General features: G+C 40.3%; 1 pseudogene; it reads right to left on the bottom strand.

Annotated features, from left to right (window-relative positions):
- Positions 1-2,611: 2,611 nt before the first annotated feature.
- Positions 2,612-2,959, bottom strand: LOC138166589 (ATPase inhibitor, mitochondrial pseudogene; annotated as a pseudogene).
- Between the last annotated feature and the right edge of the window lie 6,658 nt (positions 2,960-9,617).

The raw sequence follows: 9,617 nt of genomic DNA, 5'->3' as shown, positions 1-9,617 counted from the left end.
AGAAATTATTCTGTTCAGTGAGTTTTAGAAATTCCTTTTCCATCTGGGCAATTTGACTTTTAAAGGCATTCTTCTCCTCATTGGCTTTTTGGGGCTCTTTTTCCATTTGAGTTAGTCTATTTTTGAAGGTGTTATTTTCTTCAATATTTTTGGGGGTCTCCTTTAGCAGGCTGTTGACTTGCTTTTCATGGTTTTCTTGCATCATTCTCATTTTTCTTCCTAATTTTTCCTTCACTTCTCTTACTTGATTTTCAAAATCCTTCTTGAGCTCCTCCATGGCCTATAACTAATTCATATTTTTCTTGGAAGTTTTTGGTACAGGAGATTTGACTTTGTTCTCTCCTTCTGGTTCCATGCTTTGATCCTTTTTGTCCCCAAAAAAGGATTCTATGGTCTGATTGTGCTTCCTCTTCTTGCTCATCTTGCCAGCCAATTACTTGTCTTTTGAGCTCTTTGCCACAGTAGAAATCTGCCTCCAGAATGGAGAGAGCTATGTCCCAGATCACTGGGGTTTTCACAGATTTTGTCAGAGCTATGAGGAGGGTGCCCTCTCTACAGACATCCTAAGCTCTGGCACAGTGGCCACACACTCCAGGACCACCACCCAAAACTATGATCCATATCCAAGTAGATCAAAGCAAGAGTGATTACCATCTGTATGGTCCCTTGGTTCCCCTACAATCTGCAGGCCAGAATCTCCAGAGGCAGCCAGCTGAAGCCACCACACCTCCTCTACCTCTCACCCCATGGGCAGGGGCCAAACCCCACTCTTCTATTACCTGGTTCCTCACTGACCTTTTACATTGTCATTGGCATTTATGGATTGGAAAGTCTGGAAACCACCAAAGCTGCTGGTAATTCACTCTCCTAAAGTCTGCAGGCGGGTCTGTGCTGCTGGTCGGGGCCACCCTGGGGCTGGACCTGAGTGGCTCACTCAGGACTGCGCTTGCTCCTATTCTGTTGTGATAGACCATTCCTGCAGACCTGCCAGGCTGCCTTCAGTGGGAGATTTGTTTCTCTCTGTCACTTTGTGGCTTCTGTAGCTCTAAAATTTGTTTAGAGTCATATTTTAGAGGTATTGGAGGTGGTTGGAGCAGAGATCAGAAAAGTTCCTGTTTTTACTCTGCCATCTTGGCTCCACCCCCAAGATTGTACTCCTTGAAGCTTCTTGGATTGGAATTGTAAGTTTTCTAAGTAACTCTTTGGGTATATCTAGGTAATAAAAAGTCGATGGAGTATTTACTAATTCTTTGGGCAATTTGGTTAGCTCATCTAAGCTGGTAAGGGCCAGTATAAGGCCTAGGATCATTCATACAATCATTGTACCACTCTACCTCACTTAAATCCAATTCATGCACAAGTAAAGACATTGCTCTGTGATGTCATTGGTCCTCTTTGGAAATTAAGAACAAACAATGGCAACAATGCAATCATCTCTAGCAATTTCCAGGGATCACTATTATATTTTCTTTTTAAAGCAACAGCACTTTATATTCAGGTATAGGACCCCCAAAAGGAAAACCAAAGGGACATAACAGAAAGGTAGAATGTCATAGGGCTGAAGGCAGCCCAATGAGCCCTACTTCACATTAGAATGAAGATTCTATCCTCCCAGAGCCTCAGTACTATTGTCTAGGATTTTCAAGCTGTTTCACAGCACCTTGACCTGAGCCTCAAAGCTTCCTACCCCAAGTAGATTTGTTGAAACCATTTTTCATTAAACAGCAGTGCAAAGAAATCAGACTTAGAAAAAAGAAGCCTACAAAGAGAGGAGATGGAGAAAGGAAAGAAGAAAACAAGAAAGGAAAAGACCAAATAAGGAGGTAGTAGGGGAGAGGCCAGGATGATGCTCTCAACTGATATAGTCTGTGAAAACCCACACTATTTGTTTTACATTGAGTTGATCTGGGTTAGTCATGCCTCTGGCCATTCATGGACACCATATTGGTCAAGTGGAAAGACAAAAGTCAAGATAACTGGTGATGGCCCAGCAGTGCATGTGATTGTAAGTACCAGCTTTTCCTATACATTACTCAACTCTACCGTTTGATAGTTCAGGAAATTAACCTCAATTCTAAATTCCAACCCTAGAGGATGTATTTCTCTGTAAAATTCAGCATAAATATTTATATTTTGATTTTTTTCTGACTAGTTCTAAGAATCTATTGATGTAGGGGACAACTGGTAAGGAAACTCTCTTTTCCACCCCAGTTCAAATCTTTATCACTTCTGACCTGGACTATTGCAACACCTTCCTAATTTGTTGGCCTGTCTCAAGAAATTCCTCTCTCCAGTCCAGTTTCCACACAGCTGCCAAAGTGATTTTCAGAAAATACAAATATGACTATTTCATTCTCCCACTCTAGTGAAAGTGTCTTCTAATTACTTACAGGAACAAATGAAAAATCCTTTGTCTGGCATTCAAAGTGGTTCACAACTTGGCCCCTTTTTACCTTTCCAGTTTTTTTTTTCAGTGATCACAGTTTATTACCATTTGGTTGCAATACACAGCAAAAAGTATATCAAGCTAGAATATGTCACATCGGGCATACAAGTAGTGGACAAGATTCCATATGTAGATTAAGGTTGATCACTGAACAAGAAAATCAGCTTAATCATGATCGTGTTTCAGCTTTTTCATTTTGTTCTTATGACACTCAATTTCTTTCTGCAGCCCTTGTATTTCTTTCTCATGGTGCATAACTTCTTCCTGATGGTATTTCCTCAGGGAAGCCAGTTGCTCTAGGCTCTTCTCTCTGAAGTACCATCCTCCTTGGCCTTCTCCCTCTAGCCCCTCCATGCCACCTTCCCAGATGGCCCCGGAACTGCCACCGGAGTCGTTGACAGGGTTACTGATGAACTGACGGGGGTAGTCCAGATTGCAGCCCCAGGCCTGCATGGTTCTGGCACCCCACAGGCCAAGTCCAAGTCTTGTCGCTGCCACAGCCGTACTTGCCATGCTCACTGCTCTAGCTACCACAGCCCCCACCTCTCCGCAGCCTTACCTTTCCAGTTTTATTGCTGTTCCTCATGCACAAATTTAATCCCCAGACTCTGTGCCTCCAACAGCTGGTTGGTGCCAGCACCTAATAGAATCCAATTTAAGGCAAGACCACTTCTCTTTGAAAGAGTTCTATTGCCAACTCAATAGAAGTAAAGGACCTTTTAAAACCATTATAATAACTTTTCTTTTTTGGATCAGAGCAGTCCACTTTTGCTGACTCTTTATTTAGCTTGCTGGAATCTAACTGTTTGAGAAGAAAATCAAGTCTACTAGACACAATGAAAGGTATTTGTGCACTTCTCTATTCATGTCTGTGTTTGTAATCACCTTATAATTTTTCTTTTTGGCTGTTTGGGGGGAGAAGGTAGGGTAATTGGGGTTAAGTGACTTGCCCAAGGTCACACAGCTAGTTTTTGTGTTAAGTGGCTGAGGCGGGATTTGAACTCAGGTCCTCCTGACCTGTGGTCCGGACCAGGGCCAGTGCTCTATTCACTGTGCCACCTAGCTGCCCCTGTAATCACCTTATATATCATATTCAATAAGCTTTAAGTTACGCCAGCATATTTATTCTTTAAACTTAACAGAGTATTCAATGCTTAGCACAATGCCTAGAACATAGTAGGCATTTAATAAATGCTTGTTGACTTGACTTACCTTTAATAACTATATCAACTACCCAGTCTGGGACCAAGCCGATTTTAGCTACACTTGACCACTTGAGATCCTGCAAGAAAAAAGAAGGAGCATGTCTCTTGTCTGAGACCAGAAGTTTAATTGCTCTTTATTATTCTGGGAATTCTATGCATCCCATTGGTCTCTGTCCAGGGATTTCCAACTGGCTACAAGTAAAGTTTGTTGTTTCTTCCCTTTGCATTGCTGCTGAATTTATTATGTAGAGTTTTATTCTGTATTTAAAGACATAGGAGCCTAAGAGGGGAACTGACCTCAAGGTCAATGAAACCTCCAGAAATGTAAAACAAGGTAGATTGTATATCTTTGCTTGAAAAAGGAATATGACCAAGTTCCCTGTAATAAGAGTGGAGTTGGAATTAAGCTCCTGTGGGTCAATAAGCTTTAAGGACTGATGTCCTACTGTGTAGATAAGGTCAGTTCTAAATGTCTTACTGTCAGAATATGCAAAAATATCCCTCACCCAAGAAAAACTGACAATTGTATCTTACCCATTAGAGAAATGAAACATTCAAATTCTTAGATAAAATGGAATGGCTAAAAGCTTTAAAAAAAAAAAAACAAACTATTTTACAGGGCAGCTAGGTGGAGCAGTGAATAGAGACCAGCCCTGGAGTCAGGAGAACCTGAGTTCCAGTTGGGTCTCAGACACTTACTAGATGTGTTACCTTGGGCAAATCACTTAACTCCAATTGTCTTGCCTTCACCCATCCAAAAAACCATAAAACCATACTTTATTTCCCCGCCCCCCCATCTCATATTAAATTAATTGTTTGACATTTTTTTAAAGTTTTCAGTTCTAAATTCTATCCCTCCCCTGCTCCCCACCTTCCCCCCCTTCCCCCTCCAGTTTTCAGATTCCAGCTCCACAGTCTTATCTGTGACTTAATCACCTCTCCCTGAAGATAATGTTTTTAACTTTTCTCAACTCCCCAAGCTGGTCAGAAGACTTACTTTGAATGGCCTTGAGTCAAATTGTTGCTTGGGGGTGAGGGAGAGGCAAGTAAAATACTTTTTTTTTTTTTAAAGCAATTGGGGTTAAGTAACTTGCTCAAGGTTACACGGTCAGTTATTTCTGGGTGTGGTGGTAAGTGTCTAAGCCTGGATTCATCCCGACTCTGGAGCAGGTGCTCTTACTCACTGTGCTACCTGGCCACCCCACAAGTAAAATACTTTTAAAAAATAATATATTTCATTTTATATGAAGAGTTTTGTTTGTCTGACCTGGGTGATTTGTCCAAATTTGATTGCCCAGCAGAATCACCAAGAAGAAATGATAATAGACCAGGGGCAGGGAACCTGTGGCTTCAAGGCCACATGTGACCCTCAGGTGCAGCCCTTATTCAGTCAAAGGGCCCAACTTGAGGACTCTAGAGGATCACATGTGACTTGGAGGCCAAAGGTTTCCCACTCCTGGAACTGATCATTGTATTTTCAAGTTCTCAAGTAAAAAACCAAATTGGAAATGGTTTATGTGGGGGAAAAAAAGGAGAAACTTGTTGTACCCAACTCAGAGTCACCCTTTATCTTGTTTCATTCCCCACCATTTTGTGCTCCCTTCTTCATGGATGTAAAGTCTGGGTTCCAGGCATATCTCTGGGAAATTGCCCAAGACATAGTCACCCACCTTGTTCTGGGAAATTGAAACTTAACTATATTCAATATAAGGTCCTAAACTGAGAATTAATCAATTGCATTCCTCTACTTTTGTACTTCCTCTACTAATTTTCTGCTTGTGTATAGATCTGATCATTACTTTGTGGTTTTTGTCTTTAAATACTCTGGCTCTGCCCCTGCTCGGGGCTCTCTGATTTGAGTCTACACTCCAGACAACAGGGGCCTCATTAAGATCCAGTTTAAATTTATATTAAATTATGACTAGGTCTCAGCTTGTTGATTCTCTGCACAACAAACTGCCAACAAACCTGAAAGTTTTACCTTCAATCATCCAGTAGCCAAGTTATGCAATGTGATGTGGATACAAAAGTACACTAAGGGTTAATAGTAATGATTACTTTCCCAGGCCCCCTGAGAGGGTTTAAGGGTTATTCTTAGCCCATCCTGTAACTTGAGGGTGCCTTAGTGCCCCTTCCCCTTATCTCGATATACCATGCAACCTGTACCAAAAGAATTGCTTTTGTTCCCCTTATCCTGTGTTCCCCATCCTATGTCATTTATCTTTCCCATCCTGTGTCATGACAACCTTTCCTTATTTTGCAAGTAACCACCTTCCTCACCTTGTTTGTATCTATCTGGTCCCTAAATCTCCAACCCCTATTAGAAACCCTAAAATTACATCATCATCCTATAGACTATGTAACTTTCTGTGTATATAAGTCTGGTCCTTTTCCTTTATCAATGCCTTTGTTTAGCTCTTTGCTAGGTCTCAGGCCCATATGCTTTTGCGTCAATAAAGCTCCCTTTGGCTAAAGAGAAGGTATGATTGAATTCTTTCAAAATTGAATGAGCTAGGGGGTGGCTAGGTGGCACAGTGAATAGACCACTGGAGTCAGGATGACTTGAGTTCAAATCTGGCCTCAGACACTTAATACAAAACTAGCCATGTGACCTTGGGCAAGTCACTTAACCCCAATTGCCCTACCTTTCCCCTCCAAAAGAGCAGAAAAAAAAACCTCCCACTGTATTGGAGATACATTTCTCCTCCTAGAAAGCTGGTTGTTAAACATTTACCAGCACACTCCAAAGAGGTTAAGAAAATAGTGTTAAAGATAGTGAAATAAAACTGAGCAAATTTTGATACCTTTGCTTTCAAAGCCTATGCAGAGTGATTTTTCCAAAGTACAATCCTCTTGTCGATGACCAGGAAATGTAGAAAAAAGGAAATATCCTGGCTGATTCATAGCCAAGGTTGTAGTCTTAATCTCTTTGGAAGATTGGTTATTTCTTTATTTCACTTCTTTTTTGGTTTCTATGATTTAACCTAGAAAACCTAACTAACTGAAGCTAATTTGTGCCTTAAGGAATTCTTCCTTATTTTTCTCCCATGTTGGTGTAATGTACATGAGCAGAGGCATGGTGTGGGGATATTGGTGTTAATTGGTGTTGTTGCTATGGTCCAAAATTTTTATTTAATAGTCCAACAATATTAGAGTACCTGCTTTGCCTACAGGCACAAAATGTTGGAGATCAAAACAAAAGAGAAAAAGAGGCAACACACAATGGTGTTTTCCTTTTGTTAACAAGCAAGATGATTTTATTCCAGTGATTAAATGCTACAGTAATATGTTCTTGGTGTAGAATGATGACAACGACGATGATGACGATGATGATGATGATGTGCTTCCAGGATGAGTTGCAGTTTACCCTACTGCCAAAGCAGACTCCAAAGCAGTCACAACTGCTAACGCTTTTGTAACCAGATTACTGTTAACCATTCAGAAAGTGGTATCTTCAATACTGAGATCACGGATCCTGATAGAAAACAGCCTTTGCTCTTCTGGAGTTTGAGGCAAAAGGACAGGATAATCATGCTAGTAATCTCTTCCCTGACCAAAGAAGAGGATGTGTCACTTCAGAGCTGAGATTGTGCCTTTAGGCAAGATAAAAACAAAAGTGGAATGTCTCATTTCTAGGGCAAAATGGTTGTACGTTCCTGATGAATGTTTTTCTGGAAGGAACTGTGAAAAATTTAGTGGGGAATGTGTGATCTATTATAACTGAAACTTTGAAATGGTCAGCTTCATGTGAGCCCACGTCCAGCCTCAGTGGCTGCAAATGTCTATTTTTAGTTAGCCATTTAAAAAAGTTTTCTGTTGATACGATTGTTTTTACATTGTCCAAATTTCCTCTGTAATTCTTCTCCTCTTCTCAGAGAGCTAGCCCATATAACAAAGGCTTTTTTATAAGAAAAAAAAGAAGAGGAAGAAAAAAAAGCAATTAACAAAACTAATCAATACATCAAAAATATTTGGAAATACACACAAATATCCCACCCTATGGAACTTTCTTCTCATATTTCTTCTTTGTAATTTTGGCAAATTTATTTCTGATTATTTGTAGTTGTTCTTGTCATTTACATTGATTCAGGCAGTGTGTATATTGTTTTCTTAGTTCTATTTAATTCACTTGTATCATTTCATGTAAATTTTCCCATGCTTCTTTGCATACATTATATTTGTCATTTCTTATAGTACAGTAAATATTCTATGACCACAAATATATTCTTTTTTCTGGAGGGGGGAAGGCAAGGCAATTGGGGTTAAGTGACTTGCCCAAGGTCACACAGCTAGTTTTTGTGTTAAGTGTTTGAGGCCGGATTTGAACTCAAGTCTTCCGGACTCCAGGGCTGGTGCTCTATTCACTGTACCACCTAACTGCCCCCGACAAATGCATTCTTGAAGAAGGCATTTATTAAGCATGCGTGGATGCTAGACAAAACACTCGTAATGGTTGATGTACAGATTGATACCACTGATGATTATACTGGTCTTTACTCTGATATCACTAGCTGCATTTTGTAAGGTAATAGAGATTTGGTTCCTGGTACTGATTTGAGTGGGATAGCTATCTTACTGCAAGATCTAAAATTGAGAAAGAACCCAGACTCCCTACACCTTATTCCTGCCGTGTTCTCTTTGATCCAGTGACCTCCTTACTGTTCCATGAACAAGACACTCCATCTCCAGACTCTGGGCATTTTCTCTGGCTGTCTCCTGTGCTTGGAATGCTCTCCCTTCACAACTCCATTTCCCTGAATCCCAACTAAAATCCCATCTTCTATAGGAAGCCTCCTAATTCTTATGCTTTCCATCTGTAATGATTCCCTATTTTATGCTGTATATAGCTTGTTTGTATATATATTTTCTTTTTTTGTTGTCTTCCCCATTAGAGCGTCAGCTCCTTGAGGGCAGGGACCCTTTTGTTTCTTTTTGTATCCCCAGCCCTTGGCACAGTGCCTGACACATGGTAGGTACTTAATAAATGTTTATTGCTTGATACATAAATGTCTGGGAATGCTATGCTAGGATTATTAAAATAACTTTCTTTAACAATTTGCGGATTCACAAAATCCTTATTGGTTCTCTAGGTCCATCCCCCATGGGAATGTATCCAGGTCAGAAACAAAAATAACAAGACACTGAGTTGTTGGATATTGAAGTTATTTCATTCTTTAATTTTTCTATTTACTAGATTTACTTCCTAGCCATAGGAAAAAATATCCATATGCAACCTTTTTTCCCTTTTTAGTTATTATTGTTATTTATGATTTTTTTTTTGTTGCTTTTTGGAGGGAAGAAGGCAGGGCAATTGGGGTTAAGTGACTTTCCCAAGGTTACATAGCTAGTAAATGTTAAGTGTCTGAGGCTAGATTTGAACTCATGTCCTCCTGACTCCAGGACCAGTGCTCTATTCACTGCGCCACCTATCTGCCCCTCTTTTTAGTTATTTATATGAAGTAATGTGGCATTGTGGACATGCCAATACTGGACTTTGATGTCAGAAAGTCCTCAGTTAAATCCAATCTCAGATACTTACTAGTTGAGTAACATTGGGCAAGTCACTTAACTTTCTGTGCCTCAGTTTCCTCATCTGTAAAACAGGGATACTAATAGTATTTTCTTCACAGGGTTGTTTTGAGGGTCAAATGAAACTCCCCTTCTCCCTCCTTTCCTTTTCCCTTCCTTTTCTTTTTTTTTTTTTTAAAGCAATTGGGGTTAAGTAACTTGCTCAAGGTTACACAACCAAGTTTTTCTGGGTGGGTGCTAAGTGTCTGAACCCCGGATTCGATCTCTTACTTGCTGTGCTACCTGGCTGCCCCTTCCCTTCCTTCTCCTTCTCCTTCTCCTTCTCCTTCTCCTTCTCCTTCTCCTTCTCCTTCTCCTTCTCCTTCTCCTTCTCCTTCTCCTTCTCCTTCTCCTTCTCCTTCTCCTTCTTCTTCTTCTTCTTCTTCTTCTTCTTCTTT

Source organism: Petaurus breviceps, unplaced genomic scaffold (genome assembly GCF_028583685.1).
Source record: "Petaurus breviceps papuanus isolate PSGF00001 unplaced genomic scaffold, PetGlider_PUasm1.0 225, whole genome shotgun sequence".
NCBI classification, from domain to species: domain Eukaryota; kingdom Metazoa; phylum Chordata; class Mammalia; order Diprotodontia; family Petauridae; genus Petaurus; species Petaurus breviceps.
This window is presented reverse-complemented; position numbering and strand designations above follow the sequence as displayed.